Source organism: Mastomys coucha, unplaced genomic scaffold (assembly GCF_008632895.1).
Source record: "Mastomys coucha isolate ucsf_1 unplaced genomic scaffold, UCSF_Mcou_1 pScaffold22, whole genome shotgun sequence".
NCBI classification, from domain to species: Eukaryota; Metazoa; Chordata; class Mammalia; order Rodentia; family Muridae; genus Mastomys; species Mastomys coucha.
Window position 1 is genome coordinate 239,618,037 of NW_022196905.1, and position 16,191 is coordinate 239,634,227.

Consider the following 16,191-nt stretch of genomic DNA (forward strand, 5'->3'; position numbering starts at 1 on the left):
AACTGTCTGCAACTCAATTTCCAAAGAACTCAATGCCATCTCCTGTCCATTGTAAACAGGCACACACACATTACACATACATGCATGCATGCATGCATACATACATACATACACACATACATACATACATACATGCAAATACTCATGCATATTTTCCCTTGAAGTCACTTACATGCACAGAAAGATGCCTTTCTTCCTACAGTATGAATCGAAGTCATCCTCATTATCAAAGACAAAGGGGAATAAGAATCTGATCACAAAAGCCTTCTGAGTACTCATCTCATTACAATTATATTATACAGTACTGTACAATTCTTCTTGTCCATAACTACTTACTTGTTCACTAATCTTACTAAGGTATATAAGAAACTGAGAAGAGTTATGTAGAGGACAAAAGGTTATTAAGCTCTTAGATAAGTAGTACAGAAATCAGACAGGCTTGTCTACTCATCAAATGGGATGTATTAACCTGTTTTCCATGCAGAGGCTGAGAGTAGATGTTTTTAGAAGCCTGGTAAGTTGTTCTATCTGTAGACCAAGGCCACAGTCAAGACCCTTCCTCCACAGACTATTATTTTCATCACCCTCCCAAGATATTAAACATAATAATTTCTTCTCAGTTAATAGAACTCATCTGCAGTGATTTGAATAGGTATGGCCCCCATAGACTCATGTGTTTGAGTGTTAGCCATGGGGAATAACACTGTTAGGAGGTGTGGACTTGTTGCAATAGGTGTGACTTTGTTGGAAGACAAGTACCACTGTGAAGGTGGGCTTTGAAGTCTCATATAAGTTGAAGTCTGACAGGTGTGAAACAGTCTTTCCTTCTGCCTTCAAATAAAGATGTAGAACTGTTGTCTTCTCCAGCACCATGTCTGCCTGCATGCTTCTCACAATGATGATAATGTGCTAAACCTCTGAAACTGTGGGCTAGTTCAAATTAAATCTTTTCCATTATAAGAGTTGGCATGTTTGTGTTGTATCATTACTGCAATGATACCATAATGAATATATCATCCTTAGGAGAGATGTGACTTATAATCTAGTGACCTCTGCTCTGTTTGTATGACAAAGACCACTGTAGCTGTTAAGCTATAAAACCCATCTTCATGTTAGAGGTCATATGTCCTTTGAATTATGTGTTTATGTAGTTATGCCTTACACTTTATTGTGCTCATAGGATTGAAATAATTGTTATAAGGACATTCTTTTTTCTAAAACTGCTCTGTATTTAAATATGCCTAAAATAAACTGCCCAGTGTCAGACACTAGAAGTGTTAGCCAGCACCTTCTAGTTAAATCATGCTGAACAGGATTTCCTTCTTACTCCATATCAATCATTTCTCTGACAAGAATAGCATTTTCAGGGCCCTCATAGTTTGGAGAGTTTCCTCAGTGGATAAAGAGCTTACCAAACAAGTATGACAAGAGGCCATATTCCAAACACTCACCTAAATGCCAGATAAACATGATATCATGTACATAATCTTAGCATACAAGAAACATCTACAAGGAATTCCCAGCTCAGGCAGGCTAGAAGAATCAGCAAGATCTAGGTTAATGTGAGAGTCCCTACCTCAATAAATAACTGTAGAATAATGGAAGAACATAACAACATGCAAGCACTTTCACACATACAAACCTGCACACATACTAACACTATCCATACACGTATATGAGAGACAAACATACAGAGTTTGGATCATAAATTAGTGGTGTAGTGCAAGCTGCATACAAGGTCATATTTTCAAACCCTGACACACAAAAACAACTGCAAACCACTGAAATGGAAAAAAAACACATAGCTTACTCATTTGTTCAGTCTGCATGAATCTCTGAAGGCACAGACGTGTGTGTGTGTGTGTGTGTGTGTGTGTGCGTGCGTGTGTGTGTGTGTGAAGTAACTGCCTTTCTCTTACTAATCTGTCTTTTTTTCCAGGCATTTCAGGAATATATCTGGAGATTGTGATGTAAAAACAATATATTATACCCTACATCAAGAGGTGCCCATGTTACTCCAATAGGCAGCACCAGAACTCAAGAAAATAATCAAGGGATAAGAAATATACATTTACTACAAGCACTCATTTGGCATACAGTGAAAGTTATTTAAGTACTACAGAAATGTACAAATGTAAGATGCAGGGTCTTTGGTTTATTTCCAGATTTTAACTAAGGATCACAAACCATGTTCTTAGTAAAGAAATTTTAATTCAAGCCTGGGATTTAAAATTTCATGTGACAATGTTGAGTAAGTGTGAGTTTGGTAATATAGGGTGAATAAAAACATTCAAGTTGGAAGAATATTGTTTTACCAGAAGCATAAAAATAGCTAATGTGTATTATCTTTTTATGATGTACCTGTAATTTCTGTGAATTAGTCATTAGCCTGCTACAGATTCCTACAGCAGTAAATGCACACAGCAAAACAGAATAAACCTATGTTTTCATTTTTGTGGTACTTGCTCTAGAAAGAAGACAGTATGTAGTCTGGCCATGTAAAATGAGACAACAAAATTTATGGGTAATGTCTTCATCACCAATTTTACCCAGTGAATTATCAGAGTAAGAATGGGGGGAATAGAAAGTGTTGTCAACTTCTAGGTACAGATGAATATGAGAAGGGAGACAACATCTTAATGAGGATGTCAAAGATTAAAATCTTGTATGTGTTTATAACTATGTGTTTCCAAGTTTAAAGATGGCAAAGGTAAATGTGGTTCCCATGAAGATGCATGAGGGTTACAAATGTTAAAACAAACTCAAAAGAGCAACATGTGAAAGATAAGACTGTTGTGGGTGAGGAGGATAACTATTGGTAAAGCAAGTGCTTCTTTCATTGAGTCCTTCAGGATTTGGTCAAGCAAGGGGAGTTTTTCTTGGGTCTGCTTCCTACACTACTCACCCTTGGCAAAGCTCCTTTTTGTCCTTTCTGCCCTAGTCAAGAAAACAAGGTAGCGTTTTGACAGTTTAAACAGTCATCCAATTATGTTTTGAGTCCTAAGCAACATTCAGAGTCATTTTAAAATGTCCTGCTGTCTTGCAGTCTTCTAGAATGGTCGTATTTATATTAACGTTAGAGTTTCTAGTCATATTTGAAAGGCTAAATAGGAGTGAATACTGTCAATCTTTCGAATTATCTTAGTAAGTACTTAAAAATAATCTAACATTTAATTTTTCAACAATATATGAATATTGATTCATTTTTATATTTATGGAAGAGTCCCTATTGCTTGATATTAAAGTTCCTTTCCGTTTTCTCCCTTGGTTTTATTCCACTGGGTCATGTGATAAATAGGAGCCAGTACTGTGGGTTAGAAATAGTGTCAAACAAACATTTTTTTTATGAATTGCCAGTAATGAGCTGAAGTATCTCACCATGCCTATGTGAGCTAGGTGCTTGCACATCATTTCAGGAATTTACATTTTCTCACAGTGGATCATTGAATACAGACCTTTTTACAACAATGAGGACATTAAAAATTAAATTCAATTTCATTAAAAAGTGAATAAAATTTTCTGCTCTCTTCTCCCATATCTATTTTATTACTAACTAGTGGGAAAAATAAGGTTATTGAACAGATGTATTATCACATATTTTCTAAAAATTTTATGAGGTTATAATATAAATACATCATTTCCCTTTTTTTCCTTTCTGTAAAGACTTTCATATACTCCATAGTCTCTTTCAAATCAATTGTCTTTTTTTGTTAATCATTGTTCACAAATTATTGTGATAACTAATAATACCTATTCAATCTTTATGAGGTTATTTGGATAATTTTTTTCATTTGGATTGGTAATCAACATGCAAAACACACACTTTTGTTTTGTTTTGTTTTTCAAAATTATAGGAACCAGGTGTTTATGTTTTACAAAATTATTGTGTAACATTTCTTAACAGAATAGATTTATTTCAGACACAGTTCATTCACATATAGACATGTCCATTATGAAGAATGAGCCCAATTGTTCTACTTTAAGCAAACTAGTTTTCATATGGTTATGTACAGCTCATTGTTATGTCTGTTTTCATTGGTTGGTTAATATATGGGCTCAGGTATTCATAAATGTCTGGGAACATGCATGCTGAAACAAGATGTTGATTTTTAGTGCTTCCTCAGTCCCTCTTCACATCATAATGTAAGACAAGATCTGTCTCCTGAACTCAGAATTCACTGACTCATATTATAGATGCCCATCTTCCTCTAGGGATGTCTTGTTTTAACCTCCCTCATTTCGAGATTATAGGTATGCTTCCATGCTTCCTCTCACCCACACAGCAAGTTCTTAACCTGTAGAGACAGCTCCTCAACTCTTGCACCTGGATTTCAAAATACAGTATTTAGTAATTGTGATTTAGAAAATGTCAAGTAAGATGTACCAACTTTCAAAAATATTTTTACATGTTCCTTTAAAATTTCCCTTGATAGGTAGTAACATTTTATGAAAGAATATTTCAGGCAAATCTGTCTGTGCTAATACAATCATAATATCTATGGTTATATATCCTAATTTATTTACTTTATATGAATTGCCAATTTCTGTCCTTGGTCAAGTTATCAAAACCTTGAAAAAAAAGAAAAAGTTTCTGTAGGAATGTGAAAAGTTATAGAATATTAAATTCTATGTGGTCCCAGCCAAGAGGGATAACATCAACTAAATTGATAAAGATATATATCTTTATTTTGATAGCACAGATATGAAATTATATTTCATGGAAGAACTTCTAAAATCACACATTTAAGAATGTAAGTAGTCTTTGCAAGGTGGATCAGAAGGACATTGATAGTAATTTCTATCCATTGTATATACCTTGCAGAAGAAAACAATCATATCTGAAAATCTCCTCTGATCTAGAGAGAGATATAGATAGAGGGAGACAGACAGACAGAGAGACATGAAAATAAACAGAAAACCCATTTCCATTTTTATTACCATATTTTACTATTTACCACTACTATTTGCTGAGGCATTATAGTATCTATTATATTTATATATACAGTCTCTCTATATATTATACATTATAGTATCTATTTTATTATCATACAATTGTTAGTAGACATATATGTTTCTTAGCTTATCAGGCTTAACTCTTTTTGTTGCCTTAGGAATAAAATGGTCTCTTGATGAAGCCCATAGGATATTTGTGCTTACACAATGAGTTCCCAGACAATGAGGAGTTGGTTTTCTCTACCACACAGTCTCTACCACATGGTTCCTGGGTTTAATTTGTACTTGTCTGCCCAGGCAGCAACCAATTTTACCTGCTGAACCATCTCAAGGGCCCCCAAAAGTTACATTTTAATTGAGTCATGAATGTTAGATACTATGGCTTCTTCTATAATAAGAATTCATGATTGGGATTTATCTATATACCTATTTGTTTCCCTATATACCTAAAACACTGAATTGGGATGTCCAATGTAATTGGATTAAGAAGAATCTTAGTCAAGCACACTAATGCAATGTCCGTGAAGGCATTTCTACAATGTTAATTAAGTATGGAAAAGATCTTCCCTGAATGGAGCCAGCATCATCCCATTTATTAGGGCTTTGGATAGAATAAAAAAAGAAAAGGAACGCTTTGAGAATGCAAACACTCCTGCATGCTACCTGCATACAGTTCTGTTAGCTGATCTGCTCTGATCCATCATCCCCACTGTGATGCTCTGAGCCCTCAGAAACCATGAGACCAAATAAGTCATTCTCTGCTGTTTTTTTAAATACTGATTCACAATTTTCAACACTAATAGGTAAGTTCTTGATGTTTCTATATACAGTACTGCCACCCAAACCTTCATTAAAAGAAGAGGTTTTTTTCTAATTGAGAAAATTAGAAATGTTAAACTATCAGCACCATTGATGATTATTATGTGCCAAGTGGCAATATGGTTTGATGAAGCTCAATAAATTGGCTCAATAAAACTTTATGCATACTCCCAATCAGACAAAAATATTGAAAAAAGTTATTCATAAATTGAACTCTGATCCCCCAATTCTAAGGCCATCTCATGAATATCCTTTTATTCAACAAATCTTGTTTGAGAATTCCCTTGATAGAAGAGAGCATGCCAAGTAAATTAAATGAAAGAATCAGAAATAGATTAGGAGTAATGTACATTCTAAGCCTGAACTTTTAATTTTTTTCCATCTAATTATTATTTTCCATTTTCTTGATCACATTATATTGAAATGTGGGAATGTCAATTTCCTCTACCACTTCACTTAATAGAACCTTTGTCTCCTTTGAGCTCTTAAGAAGATGTTAGCTTTAAATCACACTGACTTCACCCTTTGCGATTTACATATGTTGAAGAAATAAAAGGCTTTTCAAGAGTCACTATGGGCCCTGGGAGGCCTCCAAGGAGTATTAAGACCTTGAATTTTATGTGAGCTGCCTCAAATACAAACCACAATCCCTCCCTATGGAATACTAATGGCTTTTGTGTACGGTTACATTTTCTTGTGCATGTTTTAAAGTCTAGAAGCTGCCCATGAATAAAATAGTCTTTGTGCTGGTTGTTAGAAAATGTAATTCCCGCTCGGATGCAAAAAAGACAGTGTTCCATTTGATGTTTCCAGAGTCCAGTTTATCCTGAAATAATTAGTGCATGCTTTAGAAGGCTAAGAAGCAGTGCACATTGAAACTGCAGCTCATGTTCCTATGAAACTTATCCAAAAGGACATTTAAGATATCCAAGATGTAATTAGGGGGTTGGTCTTTGATATCTTTCAGTGGATTTAATTCAAATTATCTTTTCCTCACAACTGCAGTTTCACTTTACTTTGGGAAAACATATGCTTGGTTTTAAATATCAATAGGATTCATTACCAGGGTTTAAAAATTCATGGAACACTGATCTCAAAAATTGCCCTTATATTAGACTATTCTCATTCAATTCACATGCCTTTATATGCCCTGAGAATATTAGAAGCATGACAGAAAAATGAAGATGTGATATGGCATTCTCCATGGAGTTGTGAATCATACTCAACAAAGAGGTTAATAAAAGCAACAATAAATGACACACTATGGAGAAAGACAACTTTAAATCCCATCCCCAAATCTGCCTGCATATTGTGTCACACCAGGACTCTCTTCATCTTTCTCTGTCTGTCTGTCTGCCTGTCTGTCTGTGACTCTTTGTCTCTGTCTGTCTTTCTGTCTATCTGTCTGTCTCTGTTTCTCTCTGTCTCTCTATATCTCTGTCTCCGTCTCTGTCTCTCTCTCTGTCTCTCTCTGTCTCTCTCTGTCTCTCTCTCTCTCTCTCTCTCTCTCTCTCTCTCTCTCTCTCTCTCTCTCTCTCTCTCTCTCTCTCTCTCTCTCTCTCAGATTAATTGCTGCTTCTGGGCCTGCATTACTCAAACCAATACCCTTGCTATACTGTGATGTGGGAAAGGTGGCCATTTCAAACTTATGTGTACTTTGAAGGTAAAATAGACCCAGAATTTCAACCTTATTTATTGTGAAACCAGCAAGCATACTAATAATATGCTATTTGACAAGTCTTGAAACAGCCTCTGATGAGCAGTCTTCAATGAAGCCATGCCCTTGAAACTTTTAGGTGTCCAAATCCAATTTAGAATAGACAAACAAAGAAAAACACAAAAACACAAATTCTGCTTAGTTCAGCAAGGATTGCCCTACCCTTTATATCAAAGTACCTTTAAAGTCTGATCAAACTAAACTTTTACACTCAATAGTCTGGTTTTATGTAACTTTTTAGCAAGAATCTTGTTGAGTATGTTTACTAATAATTCCACTACCACAGTGGTCTCCTTTTAGTAATTTTCTGTCCAGTCCTCTCAGGTCTAATAATTGACAAGACTGCCCTGTTGCCTTTGCTATGCTTAGAGTTGAGGTCATACCTCCTGTATTGCAATCACTCGACTACCATCTGTCATACTGTTTTAAAAATATTTCCAAAGTCAATAATTAAAAAATATAAAACAATAAGGTAGTTCATAATTTAGAACATATTAGATTAAATAGGATATATAGTTAAAATTAATTTCAGTTATATCTTTTAATTTTTTTTTTACAGTGCAGACACCAGAAAATATAGTTGCACATTTGACATGAATTAAGTTTTTATTAGAAACTATGCTCCAGGAGGCATGCTGGAGAATCAATAACCTAGAATACATTCCAACTAATCAGATGTACAAGCAAGAATGGAACTTTTAACTTTAAATAAATTAATACAGGTTCAAAAGTAAAATGTGCATGTTATGTAAACATAAATCTGGCGGGCTTGACAACACAAGTTTTGTGTGATTTGTCTTAACAATAGTATATGATAAATGCCATTACTTGTCTGAACATTACATAATAAAAGTAAGAAGAAAGAGATAGACTTTCTTGCTGAAGTTCACAGCCAGTGCAAAACAATTTAATCTCAATACTAGGTACAATCCCTCCAATTCCTGCTACATTTTACTCTCCAAGGGTGGAGATACAGTATACCCAAGCACAGTTTTCTTTTACTCCTGTGTACTTTCCATGGTTCAAAACAGATGATATGAGCTCTTTTTGTACCCATTAAGTAGAAATTTCAAAACTAAGCAATGTACAAATTGCAGATCACTCACTGTCTGAATACCATCACAAATGGATTTCTGTGCCTTACCCAACAGATGAATTATCATTTGTCCTGCACATTAACCCATGGCAACTGCTTTTCCCTTAGTCATTTCATAGTGATGTTAGCCTCAGATCAACAATTAAGTAATCACAATTATGTTCAAGTAACATTTTTAAAAAAATTATTTATGACTCCAAAGTGCAAAAGGAGTGATACAAAGGAGATAAGAGGCCATAAGACACAGGAAAGATTAACTTAGGCACTGTATTGCAATGCCACAGTGCCTATAAGGAAATCCAATAGGAATAACTTTTGTAAGTATCAATACTTTTGTGTGAAATATATGTGTACATACACATTTTAGGTTATTGGACCCGGCATGTTATTCTTTAATAAAAACATGAACCCATATGTCCCTAAATGGTATCCAATACTCACATTGGCTCTAAATCCCTCTCTAGGTCTGCATGTTATTTGTACTTTGTATTCACAAATAAATCATTAGCTGAATTTCAGTCCAAAAACAAATTACCACCTCATCCGTAATCACTCTTAGGCAGACTCAGTTTCTTTCTCTGACCCATACGACCCTAGCAAAGACCTTAAACTTGTGAGCATCTCTTGCAGGAACCAGCTCACTTCCCAAATCCTGTTTTGTTTTGTTTTGTTTTGTTTTCTGTGAGTTTTCATTTTCTGTTAGATATGATTTCTTCTATGTTCAAAGGAGCTGACTAATGTCAGTTTTTTTTTCTTAAACTTGTCTTGAAATGCATCCTTTCATCATTTCCTCTTCAGACTAATTGTAGAACTTTTCTTACTATCAAAAATTATCTTGCAGTGGATATGTTTGCATAGAAAAGCTGACACCCTCTGTAGTGAGTTCTTTATGTTTTTATGTAGAGTGTTTCCATTTTTCCTTCTTTTCCATCTCAGCTCTGCAGTGTGGTTTATCTCACTGTATAATTTGGAAGGCAACGATGAGGCTGGCATTTTCTGGAACACTTTTTGGAACCGTATGACCCACAGTGCCTTGGCTTCTATGTCTGGCTGCTGACATTGGACTTGAGAGATCCATCTTGCCTATGGTGTACCTGCCCATGCTGTCCCTAGGCACTCACAACTCCACGGTAGGTTTTCTCAGATGTTCATGTTGTTTCATTATCCTATACAATAGAATTTTATTAGGAGTATCACATGCCATGTCTGTGATTATGTTTGGACATAAATGGTGATTTCCTTTCCATAATCTCTTTCCTTTGCTCACTTACTGAATAGTGGTTGTGCTAGTGAATATATATGATGCCACTGTCTTGATGTCCTTTACTGAATAAAAAGATCTCATGCTCTTGATTAATTGTACAGAAATCAACTAACTTATTAGGTTAAGCTTCTCAATTCAGGTTCAGTATATGAGAATAAATAAAATAAACTTTCTTCTTTAGCTGTTGGATTGTTGAGTCTATTTCATACTATGGAATTTAAAAGGTGCAAAAGGACTAGGGAATGTGTCCTTGTAGTGGCCAGTATAAAGTTAAGTCATGATAACCTAAAAGGTTACAATCCTGGTGACCTAAGCAACAAATAAATAGACAAATGGCAATGAATATGCATATGGGTTATTATTTTATCCTCATGTTCCCTTCGAAATTGAGAATTTTAAAGCCGATGATATAATTTGTAAGAATGAAACAATAATTTGGAGGGGCTTGATTCAGTCAGAAGCACCAAAAATTGTCAAATTTGAAATTTAAAAAATAAACATACAAACGAACATAAATGACCTGTTCTAAAAGTTTATCTCTTGCAAGTCTGTCTGTTGACTTTGAAACCTTCAGAACAATCCTGATGATTCACTGAATTTTACCATTTTCTCTAACTTAAACTTATGTACTCCACATAGGAAGAAAAATGCAATTTGTCTTACAAGAAAATAAAGCACATAAATGATATAGGAGATAATATTTAAATAGTGCATAAAATTATAGTCTTTTTATCTGTTGGATTAAATACCCATGGTTGTTGGATGAGCATTGAAAGGATTTTCTTTGTATTTCAAAAGGTTTTAGAAATAGCAGGAAGAGGTAAATATATCCCTCAGAGAACTTCTAATTTGTTCTTCAGAAGCCAAATAGGCTAAATCTGCCAAATTGTTTGATCTACATGAAGAAAGCTTCTCACAGGCAAATCAACAGTACCTTAGTATGAGGAAGTATAGGCTTTATTTAAGAAGGCTGTAATGCAGGCTGGTGGTTAACACAAAACACAGAAGAACCCTGCTTTGCTCACTGTGCCGAAGACCATCGTAACATAGTTTTAAATTTATTTTCCTTCCTTTGGAAGTAGTTTCATGGTTTTACAATCCAGTTTTCTGACTCATGGCAGTTCTTATTCAGTGTTCCCCATTGTGCCTGTTCATCTAATGATCCTACCTTCTCTCCTGTGCTCCAGTTTCTAATGGTTTCCTTTTCACACCTCACTAGATACCCAAGAGTTTCTGGCAATAAAAAAGTCAGGCTTGTCCTAAAAGTGTACTAGAAATGGAAGGGATTCTTCGAGTCTGAATTGTAATTGGCTTCTCGTACAGATGATGAAACTGAGATTTGAGATGAGATGGCTTTTCTAATGTCATTAGGCAGGGCTGTCCTGAGGGAAGAATGGAGACTAGGTCCAATCAGGAAGCATCAGGAGAGGTGTGCTGTCAGCATGAAACCTTACCTGGCTTTTCCTGGCTTTCTCTCTCTGTGACTTAATGAACATAGATGTAAATGAATATTTGCCAAGTTCTTCTCTAATATTAACCCTTATGAGAAGTAGATGCTTTCTGCATTTGGAAGAGAAAATCAGGCTTTTTATTAGCAGGTAAAAGTGATTTAAAATTATATCAGAAAACCAAAACAAGTGCTTAGTTTCCCCTGTGAGACTCCAGCCCTTACTGATATTTTACCTCTCCCAACCTCATCCATTTTTACATATGTACCCCAGGGAGCCATCAAGTCTACTTTAGAATGATTTCTTTTTAATTACTGAAAGAGGGAGTATCTTCCACCTCTCCCTTAACCTTGAAGTGAGAATGCTTTGCATTTCTCTGTCCCAGGAACTCTTGGGTTTCTCCTATGACTCCTCTTGATTTTGAATCTGAAGACAGTATATTCTCTCAGTTGGAAGCCATGGCTTACACGAGGTATTGATTTCTCTGTAACTCATGAGTGGAGGAGACTTATATCTATTGAGTTCTCATAATGAGCCATTTACTCTGTCAAGAATTTTCGAGATACTGTATCATTACTCTTCATGAAAGCCCCTTGCCACAGGACTTCCTAACTCCATTTCTCATAAGAGAAACAGAAAAGGAAGCACAAAGAAAAGACTTTCCCCAAGAACTATGATTTAATGAATGATAAAACAGACATTTGAGCCATCTAGCTCTCAACAACAATTTATTTTTTCCAGGAGAAAAACCTTGCCACAAAATTGGGCATTTAGAAGGAATTTAATAAACTCATGATTTTCTGAATATTTAATTTTTAAGATTTAACATACATATGAATATTCTTGACATATATTAAGACCTACGAGTCTCCGTTCTGTGAGTTCAGAAGCATGATCTCATCTTTAAAGAAAAATTGATTTCTGTTTGGCTAGGTGGTCAGGATTTTTATATATAACTTGTAATCATCAGCTTGTGCAGTATCTAAATGTGTATTTTATATTTAATTTATATGGGTGAGGATAGAAAATGCTCAGGTAAGGACGCTAGCCAGTGCTGAGCATCATTTCCAGTCACTCCATGTATTGCCTCAGAATAGCTTTGGATGCATGATTTAACACAAACCCTCTAAGACAGACACTAAATTCAGAATACCTTCTTTTTTTTTAACAGCACAAAAGATACTCATATTAACAGGCTACAACTTCAGCAATGAAAATGTATTTAATGAAATTTAAGTAGTGAGTCTTGTGTAGTTTCCTTACAGCACATATCAAGTCTGATTCATCTCCACTAACAGACAATAAATATAAACTTAGCACACACAAATGATTTTATCAACTACAGTTGCTTTTAAATCTATTATATTGCCTATTCAAATTCAAGCATGGGGCTTTATACTCATGGTTATTTACCAGTTTCCTTTGCAAGTTGTAATACTTTCTAGGCAACTCTGAAGATTTCTGCAACTGTGTTTGCACTTGAAAATCCAAGTCTGGTGGACAGAGTCCCTGCTTTGTTCTATGAGAAGAAAGGATGTTAAGTAGAACATTCACAGAAAAGTTTCAATAAAACAGGGTTTAGTCCAGTGATATGCTCTGGAGTAACAATGCAGTAGAATAGTATAACAGGTGAATCTATCAACAATGAATCAATGAATTCCTAGAACAAGGTACTTAACATCAGCTCAAGTGACCACAGCCAATCCCTTTTCAAAGTTATATGATCAGCAGGACAATGAGAAATTATGAATATATGGATAAACATTATCAGTATTTAGCAGACTGCTGAGAAAGTGCTGTAAATTGCATATCTGTTCATATTTAATAATTGTAGTGTTGCAGACTGTCTAGTATTTAATAATAGTAATTTGTGTACTGTTCATTATATTATAGCTTCCTTCAAAACAAATAATGGTCTATGTGTACACAGTTAATTAATGGTTAAGTTCAATGATTTGAGAATAATGTATTATATCCTAATGCTAAATTGCATTACAAATTTTATTTGCCTTATTCCTTTGCTGATACTTCAGTAAGTTAGCTATAATGTGATATAGTCTGAAAAAAAATCAATGAAGCTTTTTATGGGCCTATCTCACAGCATTCTAAAAATATTTATTTATATTATTACAGTTAAGATGCAGGGACCTAAAGCTGATAATGTTCTGAATGAATAGCTACTGCACTGGATGGTGAGCTCTGTCTAAATCAGGATCAGAGAAAGTAAAGCCTAAAGGAGAACATCAGCCTGATAACGTATATAATAGAAGAAGAAGAAGAAGAAGAAGAAGAAGAAGAAGAAGAAGAAGAAGAAGAAGAAGAAGAAGAAGAAGAAGAAGGAGAAAGGGCATTGAAGAAGTGATTTTTTAATATTTGTTGATCAGCATATTTTCTTTTGCAAATTTAATACATGAATACATTATTATTTCATGCTCCCCTGCCTTTTCCTTTTTATAACTCCTCCAGTGACCCCACCCCTCCCACACACTCTTTCTCCAGTTCATTTGCTCTTATTCTCTTTAGCTACCTGCAATAATGGAATTTTAACCCAAAGAGAAACTACTTTGTGATTTGTTATGTAGTTTAAATTTGATAAAATTCTTTACAGAAAGAATGTTATTCAGCTTGGGATATAGTTCTATGCATAAAGCCCTTACTGTGCAAACCTGAGTACCAGGTTTTGATCATTAGAAATCATGGTAAAGGAGATACATGGTAGCAGGTGCTTGTATTCTTCATTCTTCATGCTTTGGAGATGGAGACCAGGGGAATGCTGAGGCTCACTGACCAGTCACCCAGGCCTCAACGACAAGCACTAGGTTTCAGTGAGATACCTAAAACACCAAGGTCGATGAATCTGAGAAATGATACCCAAAGTTAAACTCTGACCTCTCCAAGCACAGGCACAGAAGTGCATTCCCAATAACTTTTTCACATACAAGGAAAAGTTCTTGTATGTATTCTGCTTTGAGAAAGCAACACCAGCACTTGCAGGGCATATTTACAACAACGGTTGTCATTAAACCCGCATTACCAACAAAGTAGTAAGTAAGCACTAGAGATACGATGTTCAATAATTAAGACAGAGGCAGGGTCCTCATTGTGCTCACAGCTTGGAGCACATTAGAACCCAAGCTAAGATGTGTTGTCCATCTTCCAAGAAAAAACCATATCTAATGTAAACTTTGTTAGTCACTCTTTCACTCCTAGAGAAGAAATTCCTCCATGACGGTACAGTCACACATGTGCTGTTCAGTAGCTCTGGTGTTAGAATTTGTCACTGCAGCTGAGTGAATATTTCCATCAGTATAACTTCAGCTGCATTATCCTATTAAGTAAAAATGAAAATAGCATATTTTCAGATATGTTGTTTTAATATCACCCCCTTACCCTACACCTCCTTTCTCCCATTTTCCTTGCTCCCTTCCCTTCCCTGATGGCCTGTCCAGACATTCAGCATCCCAAAATCCCAACACAAAACTCAAAGCATTGTAGGCTCCTAAAGAAGATCATATATACATATATATATATATATATATATATATACACTATATATACATATATATATTACTTTATTTTCAGTTGACAAACTTCTCAATGCCTCAGCATTTCTTTTCTAAATTTAAATTTAAAGGTGCTTTTTTAAAATTCTCTGACATAAAAAAACATAATTTGAGTGATTAGTGTGATAAGAAAACCATTCATTTCATGAAAATGTCTGATCCCAATTCCTGAACCCTGTCCTGCCCCTTAACAAATGTTAAGTGGGATCACCAAGACAAGCTCTCCTTACTGCATCCTAATATAATTTGAGTATCTATTTCCCTTATCTAAGCAAACATATATTGCAATGTCACTTTAAATAAAAGATAAAATGTCAGATTTCTACAGTGCTTTCCGGATAGCTGAATTCTTATAGACATAATTCCCAGAAATGTATATTTAGTCCATGCACAGCTAGTACATTATTTCAGTAATACGTGTGTGAGCAATTTGTATAGCTTAGTATTACCTACTGTTCTCAAATTAATTGATTAAAATAACAGCAGATACCAGGAAGCCTCTGCATGCCATCCAAGTTTCTTTTTCCTTCTTACAAAATATATTGAATTTTTTAAACAGTTATTTTAAAGCAAAGCAGAACATAAACCTTAACAGCAGTTTATTTCAACCATGAAGTTATTTATAAATTATTGTTATTCATAGCCTATCCCTGGGCATTTTAAATAGCTATAATTCAAGTTGTTTTATCTCTGCAATCAATAATTCTGCTGCTAGCAACTCCTGCCTTGACACCAATTACACAATTACACACACACACACACATATGTGAAAATAAATAATTTTAAAATATATAATTAAATAGAAAGACCTCTTTCTGAATGTATGTCATATTACATTATTTGTTAAAAGATTCAGAAACTTATAAATTGAGAGGTACCATCTATAGCAACCCTAATGGTGTTGTACATTTTACCCATTCATTAAGGGGTTTATTACTAACTTACAGATCAACAGATTTTAAGTATGATCTTGGGCCTAAATTAATGGATTGGTGGATGATGGAAGGATGGATGAATCCCAATGCTCATTTCAGTCAAGAGTAGTAAAGCAAAGAACATTGGGGCCTTCCAATTCAGTGTTGTCTATTCACAATGATTTCTGTAATTATTCAATAAATGAAATGTAGCAAACACAAAATAAATTTAAAAGGTGCAATATTTTCCTTGAAGCAGCAATATATTACTGAGGTGTGCCCCTTGTTTCTCTTTATACTTCATACTAATGGTCGCCTACCTTTCTAATGCTGCAACCCTTTCATACAGCTATGGTTGGCGACCCACAATCAAAAAAAGTATTTTTGTTGCTAATTTTAACTGTAGCTGTTCTACTC